We start from the raw sequence: 18,152 nt of genomic DNA on the forward strand, positions 1-18,152 counted from the left end.
GCAAAATGGTTGTCTGAGGAGGCCTTACAAATAGCTGTGAAAAGAAGAGATATGAAAAGCAAAAGGAGAAAAGGAAAGATATAAGCATCTGAATGCAGAGTTCCAAAGAATAGCAAGAAGAGATAAGAAAGCCTTCCTCAGCAATCAATGCAAATAAATAGAGGGAAACAACAGAATGGGAAAAACTAGAGATCTCTTCAAGAAAATTAGATACCAAGGGAATATTTCATGGAAAGATGAGCTTGATAAAGGACAGAAATGGTATGGACCTAACAGAAGCAGAAGATATTAAGAAGAGATGGCAAGAATACACAGAAGAACTGTACAAAAAAAGATCTTCACGACCCAGATAATCACGATGGTGTGATCACTCACCTAGAGCCAGACATCCTGGAATTTGAAGTCAAGTGGGCCTTAGAAAGCATCACTACGAACAAAGCTAATGGAGGTGGTGGAATTCCAGTTGAGCTATTTCAAATCCTAAAAGATGATGCTGTGCAAGTGCTGCACTCAATATGCCAGCAAATTTGGAAAACTCAACAGTAGCCACAGGACTGGAAAAGGTCAGTTTTCATTCCAATCCCAAAAAGAGGCAGTGCCAAAGAATGCTCAAACTACCACACAATTGCACTCATCTCACACGCTAGTAAAGTAATGCTCAAAATTCTCCAAGCCAGGCTTCAGCAATACGTGAACTGTGAACTTCCTGATGTTCAAGCTGGTTTTAGAAAAGGCAGAGGAACCAGAGATCAAATTGCCAACATCCGCTGGATCATTGAAAAAGCAAGAGAGTTCCAGAAAAACATCTTATGTCTGGTTTATTGACTATGCCAAAGCCTTTGACAGTGTAGATCACAACACACTGTGATAAACTCTGAAAGAGATGGGAATACCAGACCACCTGACCTGCCTCTTGAGAAACCTATGCGCAGGTCAGTAAGCACCAGTTAGAACTGGACATGGAACAACGGACTGGTTCTAAATAGGAAAAGGAGTACGTCAAGGCTGTATATTGTCACCCTGCTTATTTGACTTATATGCAGAGTACATCATGAGAAATGCTGGGCTGGAAGAAGCACAAGATGGAATCAAGATTGCAGGGAGAAATATTAATAACCTCAGATATGCAGATGACACCACCCTTATGGCAGAAAGTGAAGAGGAACTAAAAAGCCTCTTGATGAAAGTGAAAGAGGAGAGTGAAAAAGTTGGCTTAAAGCTCAACTTTCAGAAAACGAAGATCATGGCATCTGGTCCCATCACTTCATGGGAAATAGACAGGGAAACAGTGGAAACAGTGTCAGACTTTATTTTGGGGTGCTCCAAAATCACTGCAGATGGTGACTGCAGCCATGAAATTAAAAGATGCTTACTCCTTGGAAGGAAAGTTATGACCAACCTAGATAGCATATTCAAAAGCAGAGACATTACTTTGCCACCAAAAGGTCTGTCTAGTCAAGGCTATGGTTTTTCCAGTGGTCATGTATGGATGTGAGAGTTGGAATATGAAGAAAGCTGAGCACTGAAGAATTGATGCTTTTGAACTGTGGTGTTGGAGAAGACTCTTGAGAGTCCCTTGGACTGCAAGGAGATCCAAACAGTTCATTCTAGAGGAGATCAGTCCTGGGTGTTCTTTGGAAGGAATGATGCTAAAGCTGAAACTCCAGTACTTTGGCCACCATGCGAAGAGCTGACTCATTGGAAAACACTCTGATGCTGGGAGGGATTGAGGGCAGGAGGAGAAGGGGACGATCGAGGATGAGATGGCTGGATGGCATCACTGACTCGATGGACGTGAGTCTGAGTGAACTCCAGGAGCTGGTGATGGACAGGGAGGCCTGGCATGCTTCAATTCATGGGTTCGCAAAGAGTCGGACATGACTGAGCAACTTAACTGAACTGAACTGATACTTTAACTTCTTGAACTTAGGAAACTTTTATGAAGCTTCTTTAAGGGAGGAACTTCACACGTATTTTTAACAAGATGTCTTCGGCAATTTCTTTCCTCTCTCAAAATTTTTCTGCAATGTATTTTTCCACTCGTTTTTCTTCACATAGTTTACCTTGTCCAATTTTCCTATTCAGAAATGTGTGATCTCTGATTCTTTTTCATATTAAGAGGGCATATCAAAAGATTTCCAATCTCTGACAACAATTTATTTTGCAACTGCTGGAGCAAATAGAATTCATATAGATTGTTTACATGACAGCATAATCATACCAATCTAAAAGCCTGAAGTAGTTCCAAAGAATGTTACACCTCTATGTACTTGATGGTTTGCATTGTATTTTTCCATAATATATACTTTAGCTTTGCGGGAAGTTTGTTTCATCTCAGGAAATGAGACATCTTTGTGTTATTTAAATGGATGACCTGTTCAATTTATTTGAAGAGATATTTTATATAACCTGAAAGAAAACAAAAAGCTAGAATGGATAATTTAACATTTCATCACCTTGGAACAGAAATATTTTTGTCTTTTCTTTCAGGAAGAATGGCGGATGGAAGTGAGTACTTTAAGGTTGAATGTATAAAATTTGGATAGTAAATAAACAGTTCTCTGTATGTCCAACATGTCATCCCCAATTACAAAAAAATAATGGAGGTAGAGACAATGCCAGTATTCATGGAGATGATTTTGTTGTTTCATCACTAAGTTGTGTCCGACTCGTTGCCACCCCGTGGACTGTAGTACACCAGGCTTCCCTGTTCTTTACTACTTCAGGAGTTTGCTCAAACTTATGTCCACTGAGTCAGTGATGCCATTCAACAATCTCATCCTCTGTCACCCCCTTCTCCTCCTGCCCTGAATCTTTCCCAGCATGAGTCTTTATCAATGAATTAGTTCTTTGCATCAGGTGGCCAAAATACTGGAGCTTCAACTTCAGCATCAGTCCTTCCAATGATTATAGGTTTTAAGAAACTGAACTTTTTGGAACCTTGACTAGCAAGCTGAAGTTGATTATAATCGGGTGCCTCTGTGAGCCCTCAGAATGCTTCACCAAATAAATAAATAGACCACCTCTGTTTTCAAACAAAGAAGCAGGTATAAAAACAAGAAAATGGAAGACAAGTATTTTGTAATTTTGGAGTTTTCAAATGAATTTTTCCCCTTGATGCAATTTAATCATTTCTTCAAACGAGTAATTTACTAGAAGACAGATCATCAGTTTTATAACAAAACTGACATCCAAAATCTGCCATGAGACTTAAAAAGGAGCTCCAGAAAGCTTGCTTTGCCTTTAATGGTTCTGTTGGTTTCTTGGGCGGCGGGGGGGAGTGAAAGTGATAGTCGCTCAGTTGTGTCTGACTCTTTGGGACCCCATGGATGTAGCCTGCTAGGCTCCTCTGTCCATGGAATTCTCCAGGCAAAAATACTATAATAGGTAGATATTCCCTACTCCAGGAGATTTTCCCAGCCAGTGATCAAACCCAGGTCTCCTGTATTACAAGCAGATTCTTTACTGTCTGAGCCACCAGGGAAGCCCTCTGTTGGTTCCTTGATGCTGCTGCTAAGTCGCTTCAGTCGTGTCCGACTCTGTGTGACCCCATAGACGGCAGCTCACCAGGCTCCTCCGTCTCTGGGATTCTCCAGGCAAGAACACTGGAGTGGGTCGCATCTCCTTCTCCAATGCATGAAAGTGAAAAGTGAAAGTGAAGTCGCTCAGTCGCGTCTGACTCTTCATGACCCCATGGACTGCAGCCTACCAGGCTCCTCCGTCCATGGGGTTTTCCAGGCAAGAGTACTGGAGTGGGGTGCCATCCTTAGTTGCTTCCAAATGGACACCAACCATGAGGAGCTTAAATGATCTCAAGCCTGCATTGACTGTGTTGTCTAACTATATCTGACTTACTTGAACATAGTTTTCAATCTATTTCTGCCTTCTTCCAGAGGAGTGGATACATAATATGATTATGTCTAAATTTTAAAGGTGGAAAAATAGTACACAAAAAAAACTAAGAAAATAATGTTAAGTTAGCTTCTGTGTCTTACTGTGTTAGGTGTGAATCTGTTACAATCAAAAGTTTTCATAAAGATTTTATGTGATAGTCTTGATCTCTCTGCACCTACTTTTTTAGTCTAAATGGAAATTATTTCCAGTCTTGATTAGAAATAGATTTAACACTTTTGACAAGAATGTAAAATCCTTGTGCTTCAATTTGCATCATATCAGAGGCCTTAAATGTCTGGTGGTTCTACTTTTAGTGATGCTGAAATTGATCGGTGATTTCAAGTGGTGACCATCTGGTCTCTCCTTTGTAACACTGCACATCAATCTTTGATTTAAGGCCTGTTTAATTAGTCGTTCAGTTGTGCCTGACTCTTTGTGGCCCCACAGGCTGTAGCCTGCCAGGCTCCTCTGTCCATGGAATTCTCCAGGTAAGAATAGTGGAGTGGAGAGCCATTCCCTTCTCCAGGGAACCTTCCCCAGGGAGATTGAAACTGGATCTCCTGCACTGTGAGGAGATTCTGAAAATGGTAATTTTCTAATTATTTTTAAATTTTTTATTGTGGTAAAAGACACATAATAGAAAACGTACTCTTTTAACCATATTTAACTGTATATTTCTGCGGCACTAAGTACATTCATATTGCTGTGCAAATGTCACCATCAACCATTTCCTGAATTTTTCACCTTCCCAAACTGAAACTCTGCCTCGTTAAACACTAATTCCCCATTCCCCCTCTTCATTACCCTGGCATCTTCCAATGTACTTTCTGACCTTATGAATTTGACTATTCTAGTTACCTCATATAAGTGGAATCAGTGTTTATCTGAACCTAATGTATACTGGCATGCATTTTTAAGGTTAACTTACTATATGGCCTACAAACAAATTGTACCTTCTTTTTTTCTCCTGTGCTTTACAGCATGTTCTCGGTTATCTATTTATACACAGTAGCGTGTATATGTCGATCCCAGTCTCCCAGCTTATCCCATCCCCCTTCTCTCCTTCGTGTCCATACCTTTGTTCTCTACATCTGTGTCTCTATTTCTGCTTTGCAAATAGGTTCATATGTACAGTTTTTCTAGATTCCATATATATGAGATAATTCCTTATGTTTTACAATTTTTGTTCGTTGGAATTCTTCAGTAAAGAAGAGCTTTCTTTCATCAACCAAAACTACTTAGTTTTCTTAAAATACAGTTTGTACCCAGAGAAGATAAACACTCAATTCTTTCCTTTTGATTACCAATTTTCCAAGGAAGAAATTGATACTCTAGTTACTTCTAATGGTCTCCACTGAATTTTACTCTTGATATCTTTTCATCAGCATAATTATGAATATTTGGTATATTTTATATGTTACAGTCAATTTCTTAGTTTTTGCCCAAATTTACTCTTATGAGCATTTGACGCAACCCCATTAGTCTTTGTTTTCCTCCTTTTTAGGCACAAGATGTCGTAGAATCCTATGTTTTCTGTACCAGAGTCCTGGCTCTTTGTAGCAGAATATAAAATTCAGGCTTCAGAGTCTGGATGCTAGAATCATTGGGTTTTCATTGTTTCTAGGTCTTTTCAGAGAACAGAGCTAGAAAACACATACCTTCAAAAAGAAGAAAAAAAGATCATGTTTGTATGTACAGTCAAACTTTAGCATTCTAAGATTTTTAATTAGTTTCCTCAAAGTTAATTTTAATTAACTGTATCTCTCTTTTCTTACACTAGAAATCTCAGATTCTAAAATGTTAATGTAGTTTTATTTGCACTGTCCTATAACATATAAAATAGTTTTATAATATAAATTAATATTGCTATTAATAGACTTCTTTCAAGTTTACTTAATCGAGTTTAATTTTTTTTAAACTTTCTCTATCTTTAGCATATCACACATTAGATGCACAGATTCATTCATTCTAATTTCTTTCAACATTTATGAGTTCTAATTTTTTTTTAAATTTTTATTATTTTTTAATTGTTTTTACCCACTACCTCCTCTTCCCATCCCAATAAGCTTGAGGGAGTGTATCAACGGCACATTCACATGGTTACTGCCTATTTTTTTAAATACTGAAAATATATTTTTTGATTTTACAATAGTTTAATAGTAAATCATTTCCACTTAAACATAAAATTTGATTGTGATAAGAAAAATTTAAAGATAGAGTATTAAGTGAGAAAATGCAAGCATAGTATTATTTATAGATACTAAGTGTTTATAAATATAAAGAAAAATACTTCAAGGAATTATACTAAAATGTCACTGGTAAATCTCAGATGATGTGATTCAAGGTTAAATTTTGACTCATTTGTATCAAAGTAAAATTTTGTATCACTTACTTACAAAATCAAAGGTAAGTTATTTTAAAAGATAATTTCATCTTGATTTTTTTCCATTCAAGAATATATTCTTAGGCTTATTGAAGTAACTACTGCTGAAAGTAGTCTTTAAAGTATTTTTCTAAGACTAGCTTTTCTAAAAAGGGCCTCTAATGATTGTCTTAATTCCTTCTCTGTTTATATAAGCTTTAAACTATCTTCAACATAATGATGATTTACAATACCGTAAAGAAGGCTTAAGTTTCAAGGTATCCCCAAAAGATGCTAGTCATGTGTTCACATGATCATAATTTTAGAAATTTTCAAATGTATTTTAAGAACAAGTTAAGACTGGGTGTCTCTTTCCACTCTTTCATTGTTGTCTTTGCCAGGTAGCATTGCTGTAGCCACCAGAATTTTGCAGATCAGCCTTGGGGAAATCCCACTGAATCCTGTACCTTGAGCTTGGATTTTGGAGAAGACAGTTCTGCAGCTTGCTGTCACTTTCAGCTTTTATTACCAGCTCTCTCAGTGAGTGAACAGCTTCTGAGTGGGCTCCTGGTCCCCACTGTGGTGACTCACAGTGCTCCGTGGATCAGTGAATGGCCGAATGTGCCATCATGATGTGAACATGAACTTCAGCCCTGGAAGTATGGGGTGGTGATAGAAAAATAAGGTCTAAAATTTAAGGAGAAAGATACTTGTTTGAGGAAAATGTTGCAGTAGTGAGATGTTTAGCCCTGTAAGCTGAAGATTTCTTTCTCATCAATCATCAGTCAAAAAGATATTTTCTTCTGTCAAGAATATACAAAACAGGGCAGTGTATAATATTATAAAGCATCAATTTTTCCTTTTGAGATAGGAACAATGTATTTAATGAGGTCAAAATTACTGCTAACTGAAATTTGATGGGATGTTTTGGCATGTTGTAATAAAATAAGTGAGAAATGGCATATTACTATGATATATACACAGAGTCCTTTTCTATTATCTTTAACTATTTGAAACTACCAAGAGAAAAAAATCATTCATAAAATTAATAGAATATGAAAAAAAGTGATAAAAATGAATAATGAAATCAATAGAAAGTATTCTGACATCAAGAAGCAGTGTTACTGTATCAAAAACAATCTTCTACCGGAAGAAATATATAAACTTGAAAGTAAAGTGGGGACCCTTAACTTATTTGTTACTATTATTAATGAAGAGATATGAATTAATGAGGGCTTCCCTGGTAGCTCAGTTGGTAAAGAATCTTCCTGCAATGCAGAATACCCTGGTTTGATTAGTATATTATTTAATTTCATGTTGACTAGATACCAAATGCTTATTAAAAATACCTACAATATACCATTACAAAGAGTGTATTAAGAGCAAACTGTTTAAAAGTGTCAAAGATTCTGAAAGTATTAAGATTAATTACTACACTAGAAAATATCCCCAGCATATTTAAAATATATAAAACGTATCACTGATATTTTCTCAATTGAACAATCATCCTAAAAGTTTGAATAATATTCCTAAAAATGGGTTCAGTTCAGCTCAGTTGTGTCTGACTCTTTGTGACCCCATGGACTGCAGCATGCCAGGCTTCCCTGTTGATCGCCAACTCCCAGGGTTTACCCAAATTCATGTCCATTGAGTCGGTGAAGCCATCCAACCATCTCAGCCTCTGTCGTTCCCTTCTCCTCTTGCCTGCAATCTTTCCCAGCATCAGGGTCTTTTCAAACAAGTCAATTCTTCACATCAGGTGGCCAAAGTATTGGAGTTTCAGCTTCAGCATCAGTCCTTCCAATGAATATGCAGGACTGATTTCCTTGAGGATGGACTGGTTGGATCTCCTTGCAGTCCAAGGGACTCTCAAGAGTCTTCTCCAACACCACAGTTCAAAAGCATCAATTCTTTGGCCCTCAGCTTTCTTTATAGTCCAACTCTCACATCCACACATGACCCCTGGAAAAACCATAGCCTTGACTAGACGGACCTTTGTTGGCAAAGTAATATCTCTGCGTTTTAATATGCTGTCTAGGTTGGTCATAACTTTTCTTCCAAGGAGCAAGCATCTTTTAATTTCATGGCTGCAGTCACCATTTGCAGTTTTTCTGGAGTCCCCCAAAATAAAGTCTGTCACTGTTTCCCCATCTATTTGCCATGAAGTGATGGGACCAGCTGCCATCATCTTATTTTTCTGAATGGTGAATTTTAAGCAAATTTTTTCCACTCTCCTCTTTCACTTTCTTTTTTTTTTTTTTTTTAATTTTATTATTTATTTATTTATTTTTAATTTTAAAATCTTTAATTCTTACATGTGTTCCCAAACATGAACCCCCCTCCCACCTCCCTCCCTATAACATCTCTGTGGGTCATCCCCATGCACCAGCCCCAAGCATGCTGTATCCTGCGTCAGACATAGACTGGCGATTCAATTCTTACATGATAGTATACATGATAGAATGCCATTCTCCCAAATCATCCCACCCTCTCCCTCTCCCTCTGAGTCCAAAAGTCCGTTATACACAGCTGTGTCTTTTTTCCTGTCTTGCATACAGGTCGTCATTGCCATCTTTCTAAATTCCATATATATGTGTTAATATACTGTATTGGTGTTTTTCTTTCTGGCTTACTTCACTCTGTATAATCGGCTCCAGTTTCATCCATCTCATCAGAACTGATTCAAATGAATTCTTTTTAACGGCTGAGTAATACTCCATTGTGTATATGTACCACAGCTTTCTTATCTTCAAGAGGCTCTTTAGTTCTTCTTTGCTTTCTGCTATAAGGGTGGTGTAATCTGCATATCTGAGGTTATTGAGATTTCTTCCAGCAATCTTGATTCCAGCTTGTGCTTCATCCAGTCCAGGATTTCTAATGATGTCCTCTGCATATAAGTTAAAGAAGCAGAGTGACAATATACAGCTTTGATATACTCCTTTCCCTATTTGGAACCAGTGTTGTTCCATGTCCAGTTCTAACTGTTGCTTCCTGATCTACATACAGATTTCTTAAGAGCCAGGTCAGGTGGTCTGGTATTCCCATCTCTTTCAGAATTTTCCACAGTATGTCATGATCCACACGGTCAAAGCCTTCGGCATAGTCAAAATAAAGCAGAAATAGATGTTTTTCTGGAACGCTCTTGCTTTTTCCATGATGCAGCAGAGGTTGGCCATTTGATCTCTGGTTCCTCTGACTTTTCTAAATCCAGCTTGAACGCCTGGAATTTCATGGTTCGTGTACTGTTGAAGCCTGGCTTGGAGAATTTTGAGTATTACTTTGCTAGTGTGTGAGATGAGCGCAATTGTGTGATAGTTTGAGCATTCTTTGACATTGCCTTTCTTTGGGATTGGAATAAAAACTGACCTTTTCCCGTCCTGTGGCTACTGCTGAGTTTTACAAATTTGCCGGCATATATACAATGGGTTACAACAATGCAAGTAACTTTCCTGACTACCCACTATAAAATAAATTCAAATGCCTTTATAGTCTTTCTATGGGAAATAGTACTACAGATCTGCTGGTATGTGAAGATGTGATTAGAAAGTACGGCACTCAAACATTTAAGAAAGGAAAGTATTATAGAGAGATATCAGGCAGTTGAATAATATTAGCTTTTTTCCAGATTTTATTCTGTTTGTGGTATTAGTCATTTTTCTTGCTTTTTTTTTTTTTTTTTGGTTACTTGTTATATTTATTTAGTATTTTATTTTTTTGGCTATGGTGGGTCTTCCTCCTCCACAAGGGCTTTCTTTATTTACAGCAAGCAGGAGCTACTAGTCATTGTGGAGCAGAGGCTTCTTATTCCAGTGGCTTCTCTTCTTGTGGAGCACAGGCTCTTGGCATTTGTGCTTCAATAGTTCTAGCTACTGGGATCTAGAGCACTGGCTCGGTAGTTGAGGCCGCGTGGGCTTGGTTGCTCTGAACAGCATATGCGATCTTCCGAGACCAGGGATTGAATCAGTGTCCCTTGCATTGTAAGGTGGGTTCTTTTTCTTTTTAATATAAATTTATTAATTTTAATTGGAGGCTAATTACTTTATAATATTGCATTGATTTTGCCATACATCAACATGAATCCACCACAGGTATACACCTGTTCCCCATCCCGAACCCCTCTCCCACCTCCCTCCCTGTACCATCCTTCTGGGTTGTCCCAGTGCACCAGCCCCAAGCATCCAGTGTCATGCATAGAACCTGGACTGGCGATTCGTTTCATATATGATATTATACATTTCAATGCCATTCTCCCAAATCATCCCACCCTCTCCCACTCCCACAGACTCCAAAAGACTGTTCTATACATCTGTGTCTCTTTTGTTGTCTCGCCTACAGGGTTATCATTACCATCTTTCTAAATTCCATATATATGCCTTAGTATGCTATATTGGTGTTTTTCTTTCTGGCTTACTTCACTCTGTATAATCGGCTCCAGTTTCATCCACCTCATTAGAACTGATTCAAATGTATTCTTTTGAATGGCTGAGTCATACTCCATTGTATATATGTACCACAGCTTTCTTATCCGTTCATCTGCTGATGGACATCTAGGTTGCTTCCATGTCCTGGCTATTGTAAACAGTGCTGCTATGAACATTGGGGTACATGTGTCTCTTTCAATTCTGGTTTCCTCGGTGTGTATGCCCAGCAGTGGGATTGCTGGGTCATAAGGCAGTTCTATTTCCAGTTTTTTCAGGTATCTCCACACTGTTCTCCATAGTGGCTGTACTAGTGTGCATTCCCACCAACAGTGTAAGAGGCTTCCCTTTTCTCCACACCCTCTCCAGCATTTATTGTTTGCAGACTTTTGGATCGCAGCCATTCTGACTGGCATGAAATGGTACCTCATTGTGGTTTTGATTTGCATTTCTCTGATAATGAGTGATGTTGAGCATCTTTTCATGTGTTTGTTAGCCATCTGTATGTCTTCTTAACCACTGGACCACAAGGGAAGCCCCTGTAATTTTCTTTTCTCTCTCTTTTAATTTATTGGACTTTCCTGGCAGTGCAATGGTTAAGAATCCACCTGCCAAAATGCAGGGGATGTGGTTCAATCCCTGGACCTGAGAGATTCCACATGCTGTGAGACAACTAAGCCCATGAGCCATAACTCCTGAGGCCTGTGCCCCTAGAGCCCATGCACCACAAGAGAAGCCACCAAAATGACAAACCCATGCACCACAGTGAAAACCCAGTGCAGCCAAAAAAAAATATATAAACTATAAATTTTAATAAATAAACATTTATGTATTGCTATGATTTCTCATTTTCAGTAATACTCAATTTAATTCCTAGTTGTATAGTTAATAAAGATGGGTCTCTGTGTAGTATAAGCTTCAGACTCTTCAAAACCTAGATCCCATGTGTTCTTAACATAAGGTTAAATGGTTATAATTAAAGATACAAGGACTTGGTGGGAAGACTGAGGGACAAGAGAGTGGAGAAAATATACAGAAACCCTAAAAGGAGAATAGGAGCATGGTGGGGATAGATGGAAGATATATGAGCTCTCCAAAAAATTTTTTAAAGTTGCACATGTATCTTTTAAACTCATGAGCATTCTGTTTCATTGAATTACTTTCTCATGTATTTATAGTCTACCAATTTATACAGTGGTTGAGTCTAGTGACAATAAAACCATACAAAATAAAATACTATAATATGAAGTCAAAATGCAGGTAATAAAAAGTAGACTAAGTAAGTATGGGCAGACAATACTCTACAGGCCAAGGAGAAGTATACTCATTATTTGAACTGTAAATTCGACTCTCAAATTTCTCGCACCAAATGAAGGGGAAAACATTTTTATGCACATTGTTTTTCTGTTGAAATCACGATCAGATCATCCCTCTGTGGAGAACGATAACTTTTCTGTGCATTTTGGCTCTATGCATTTATGCTAAGTCTCTCAGTCATGTCTGACTCTTTGTGACCCTCTGGATTAGAGCCCAGCAGGCTCCTCTGTCCATGGGATTCTCCCAACAAGAATACTGGAGTGGGTTGCATTTCCTACTCCAGAGAATCTTCCCTATCCAGGGATTGAACCCGTGTCTCTTTTGTCTCCAGCACTGACAGGCAAATTCTTTACCACAGTGCCACATAGAACATTTTGACTTTATACCAAGTATTTTAAGGGACACTTTAATATAAGGAGTGATGTCGTGGACAAAGTTCTCAAAATATTCTTAAAGCAAACACAGCATAGCTGTACAATATATTTGTTACTTCATGAAAGCTGTATTGGACTTTTATTGGTTTAGTTACCCAGAATTGATTCCGCTTAGGTGGGGGCGGCTGCCAGCTGGGGGTGGGCAGGGTTCTAGCATCCTAAGTCTTTTAAGGAAATAGTTATCTCTTGTGAAGGGCAGTCAGTTAATCTCATGTTTTATCCTCCCTAGGTTGATGTAGTTGTGTCAAGATACGTTGTAAACAGATATAAAAAGGAAACTTGGAAGTAGTAAGAGGTGGGCGTTTCTTTTCCTCTCCTAGTAGCCATTTCAGGTTGGTAGATCAGCCTTGCTGCAGAACATCACTCCAGGATCCCAGCTCTCCCATATGTTTGTTCTGCCATTCCCTAGGCTACGGTCATTCCCTGAGCTGTCAACACTGGCCACAGCTAACATGGTGCACGTGTCCATGTTTCTTCAAGGGGACTAGACAAAGCAAGTCCTGGGGAAAATGGCTTCATCTTTAAAATGACCTGAAAGCTGTGGAATAATTTCTGTTCACTTTGTATTGACCAGAAATAACTCACCTGGTCACACTTGGCTGCAAAAGAAATATACTCTCTAGCTGGTAAGCCTGTGGGCCCAGCTGAAACTCAGGAGTTCCATTGTGGAAAGAAAGAAGGATAGATGCTTGGAGGAGTTACCACATCAAAGGGTCCTGCCACATCAAGGAATCAACAAGTTAACCTAAGACAAACAAATTAGATGTTTCTTCTTTGAAATATGTAAGTTGATAAACAAAAATGGTCAGAGTTAATTCAGTTTGGTGTCTGGCAGACAGCATTAATCAATTTATCATTTGTTCAGTTTATCAGTTGCTGATACCAAGATTCTCTGGGCTGGTCCCAAGAGTCTGTTTCCTATTTTGTCTTTGATGTAGGTTGGTCTCCCAATACAATCCAATACATCGCTTTTCCTGCAACAAGAATGTCTCAAAAGATCAAAATACGTGTCAGTGAAGGCAATTTTGTTATGGATGAACATTAAATAGTGTACAAGTATGTCTTTTTACTTTCATACTTTACTTTCATATCCATCACCTCACATGGTTACATGTATGTGGTGAGAACATTGAAGATCTAGTCTGTGAGAGAATTTTGAATATAAAATACAGTACTATGATCTGTAGTCACCATGCAATAATCAGTTATGTTTTATACACTAACAATGAACTTTCCAAAAAAGAAATTAAGAAAATAATTCTACTTATGATAGGATTTTTTAGTTTTAGGAATAATATAACCACAGAACTGAAAGATCTATACACTACAAACTAGAAAGCACTGACAAAAAAAATTGAAAATGCACAAATAAATGGAAAGATATCTTATAATTATGGATTAGAAGAATTAGTATTGTTAAAATGTCAGCACTAACCTATTGCTAAAATGTCAGCACTAACCAAAGCAATCTACAAATTCGCTGCCAACTCTGTCAAAGATCCAATGGCATTTTTTACAGAAATAGAACTATGGAGAACAGTGTGGAGATACCTGGAAAAACTGGATACTTTAAAAACTGGAAATAGAACTGCCTTATGACCCAGCAATCCCACAGCTGGGCATACACACCGAGGAAACCAAAATTGAAAGAGACACGTGTACCCCAATGTTCATAGCAGCACTGTTTATAATAGCCAGGACATGGAAGCAACCTAGATGTCCATCAGCAGATGAATGGATAAGAAAGCTGTGGTACCTATACACAATGGAGTATGACTCAGCCATTCAAAAGAATACATTTGAATCAGTTCTAATGAGGTGGATGAAACTGGAGCCGATTATACAGAGTGAAGTAAGCCAGAAAGAAAAACACCAATACAGTATACTAACACATATATATGGAATTTAGAAAGACGATAATGATAACCCTGTATGTGAGACAGCAAAAGAGACACAGATGTATAGAACAGTCTTTTGGAGTCTGTGGGAGTGGGAGAGGGTGGGATGAATTGGGAGAATGGCATTGAAACACGTATAATATCATATATGAAACGAATCGCCAGTCCAGGTTCAATGCATGACATTGGATGCTTGGGGCTGGTGCACTGGGACGACCCAGAGGGATGGTACGAGGAGGGAAGTGAGAGGGGGGTTCAGGATGGGGAACACGTGTATACCTGTGGTGGATTCATGTTGATGTATGGTAAAATCAATACAATATTGTAAAGTAACTAGCCTCCAATTAAAATAAATAAATTTATATTTAAAAAAAAGAAATAGAAAAAAATCCTAAGATTCACATGGGATTACAAAAGACCCCTATCAGCTAAAATAAACTTTTTCTGAATTATATATTTTTCTTCTTAATAAGTTCCAGTCTTCAATATTGTCTTATATCTTGGTAACTATATAAATTAAATAATTACCTATGTATTTTTCTTTTTTTTCTTAAAAATTATCTCATAGGAAGATTTTTGCTTTGTTTCTTCGGTTTGGGATCCTTTCCCCAAACAGAACTATCATGTGTCTATTAACCCCCTTTTCTGTATTTCCATAAAAGGGAGCCTAGACAGTGTTGGAAGCTGAGATGGATTATCTCGTTCATTTGTTCATGCAACAAACACTCACAGAACAACAGCTATACATATAAGACCATGCTGGGTGCTGAGGATATAACTGTAAATAAAAATAAATTAGATGTCTCTGTTTTCTAGAGGGCAAACATTTTAATAAAGAAATAAGCAAGTATATAATTTTATATGCAGATAAATTTTGTGAGAAATAGAAAGTGTAATAAAGGATGGATAATCCATAGAGAATATAGGGAAAGCCTCTCTGAAAAGGTGAAATTTGAATAGCAACCTCCAGTGTGGGGAGTTATCCACCTGAAGGTGTAGGGAAAGATATCCCAAGAAAAAAGAGTGTCAAATATATAGACTTTAGGATGGGAAAGGATGTGTGTTCAGGGACCACAGGAAGGAGAGTACAGGTGGAACAGAGAAAAGAAAAAAAGGGGTTGGCATACATGAAATAGGATCAGTAGTCAGAAGCAAATCACATAGGCACTTTTGGCCAAGGAAAGTTCTTTCAACTGTACTCTAAGTATAATGGGAAGTTATTGTTAGGCTTTTACATGGTCTGATTTACATTTGCCAAAATCACACTTGCTACTATGTGAGGATTAGATACAGCTGGGATGAGACAGGAAAAAAGACACAGATGTGTATAACGGACTTCTGGACTCAGAGGGAGAGGGAGAGGGTGGGATGATTTGGGAGAATGGCATTCTATCATGTATACTATCATGTAAGAATTGAATCGCCAGTCTATGTCTGACGCAGGATACAGCATGCTTGGGGCTGGTGCATGGGGATGACCCACAGAGATGATATGGGGAGGGAGGTGGGAGGGGGTTCATGTTTGGGAACACATGTAAGAATTAAAGATTTTAAAATTAAAAAAATAAAAAACTATAAAAAATAATAAAAATAATAAAATTTAAAAAAAAAAAAGAATGCAAGGGTAATTGTTGGGAGTAACCCAAGCAAGAGATGCTTTTGACCATGATGATGGGGAGAGGGAGTCAAATTCAGGATATATTTTGGAAAAAAAAAGCAAAGAACTTTTATATGTATTTGATGTGAGTCATTTGTGAAATTCCAGATGTTCAAGCTGGTTTTAGAAAAGACAGAGGAACCAGAGATCAAATTGGCAACATCCACTGGATCATTGAAAAAGCAAGAGAGTTCCAGAAAAACATCTATTTCTGCTTTATTGACTATGCCAAAGCCTTTGACTATGTGGATCACAACACACTGTGGAAAATTCTGAAAGAGATGGGAATACCAGACCACCTGACTTGCCTCTTGAGAAACCTGTATGCAGGTCAAAAGCAATAGTTAGAACTGGACATGGAACAATGGACTGGTTCCAAGTCAGAAAAGGAGTACGTCAAGGCTGTATAATGTCCACCTGCTTCTTTAACTTATATGCAGAGTACATCATGAGAAATGCTGGGCTGGAAGAAGCACAAGCTGGAGTCAAGATTGCTGGGAGAAATCTCAGATATGCAGATGACACCACTCTGTGGGGGCTTCCCTGGTGGCTCAGAGGCTAAAGTGTCTACCTCCAATGTGGGAGACCCGGGTTTGATCCCTGGGTCGGGAAGATGCCCTGGAGAAGGAAATGGCAACCCACTCCAGTATCCTTGCCTGGAGAATCCCATGGACGGAGAAGCCCGGTAGGCTACAGTCCACGGGGTCACAAAGAATCGGACACGACTGAGCGACTTCACTTCAAATTAGCACCACCCTATGGCAGAAAGTGAAGAGGAACTAAAAAGCCTCTTGATGAAAGTGAAAGAGGAGAGTGAAAAAGTTGGCTTAATGCTCAACATACAGAAAACTAAGATCATGGCATCTGGTCCCACCACTTCATTGGAAATAGACAGGGAAACAGTGGAAACAGTGTCAGACCTTATTTTGGGGGGGCTCCAAAATCACTGCAGATGGTGATTGCAACCATGAAATTAAAAGACACTTATTCCTTGGAAGGAAAGTTATGACCAACCTAGATAGCATATTCAAAAGCAGAGACATTACTTTGCCAACAAAGGTCCGTCTAGTCAAGGCTATGGTTTTTCCAGTGGTCATGTATGGATGTGAGAGTTGGACTGTGAAGAAAGCTGAGGGCCAAAGAATTGATACTTTTGAACTGTGGTGTTGGAGAGGACCCTTGCGAGTCCCTTGGACTGCAAGGAGATCCGACCAGTCCATCCTAAAGGAGATCAGTCCTGGGTGTTCATTGGAGGGACTGATGCTGAGGCTGAAACTCCAATACTTTGGCCACTTCATGTGAAAAGCTGACTCATTTGAAAAGACCCTGATGCTGGGAGGGATTGGGGGCAGGAGGAGAAGGGGACGACAGAGGATGAGATGGCTGGATGGCATCACTGGCTTGACGGACATGAGTTTGAGTGAACTCCGAGAGTTGATGATGGACAGGGAGACCTGGCATGCTGCAATTCATGGGGTCGCAAAGAGTCGGACACGACTGAGCAACTGAACTGAACTGAACTGATTAGGGAAACAAAGGGCTTATGCATGAGGCTTAGTATTTGAACTTGAAAGCATCTGGGTGAATGGTGGAGGCTTTTAGTTAGGTCAGAAAGTCTGAGGAGGACTGAGCGCATGGTGGGAAGGTTACTGAGGGGAGATTGATCAGTGGTTCAATTTTTCATATATATTAAGTTTTATATGCAGATTAGACCCCCAATAGACGTGTTGAGCATACAGATATGAATGATTAGATATGAATCAGGACCTCAAGGGACCAGCAGGCCTGGAGGTAGCGGGTGGGATTTGGCAACGCAGAGATGGTATATAAAACTCTGTATGTGCCTGCTCTGCCACTTCAGTCATGTTTGAGTCTTTGTGACCCCATGGACCATAGCCTGACTGGATCCTCTATGGGATTCTCGAGGCAAGAATACTGAAGTGGGTTGCCATGACCTCTTCCAGGTGATCTTCCTCATCAGGGACTGAACCTGTGTCTCTTTACAGCTTCTGCATTGGCAGGCAGGTTCTTTGCCACCAGCACCACATAGGAAGCTCCATATAAAAAGCTCTGAGACTATGTGAAATCACCTAGGAATGGGCTTCCCTGATAGCTCAGTTAGTAAAGAATCCACTGGCAATGCAGGAGACCCCAGTTCAATTCCTGGGTTGG

This window comes from Budorcas taxicolor, chromosome 5 (genome assembly GCF_023091745.1).
Source record: "Budorcas taxicolor isolate Tak-1 chromosome 5, Takin1.1, whole genome shotgun sequence".
Taxonomy (NCBI): Eukaryota; Metazoa; Chordata; class Mammalia; order Artiodactyla; family Bovidae; genus Budorcas; species Budorcas taxicolor.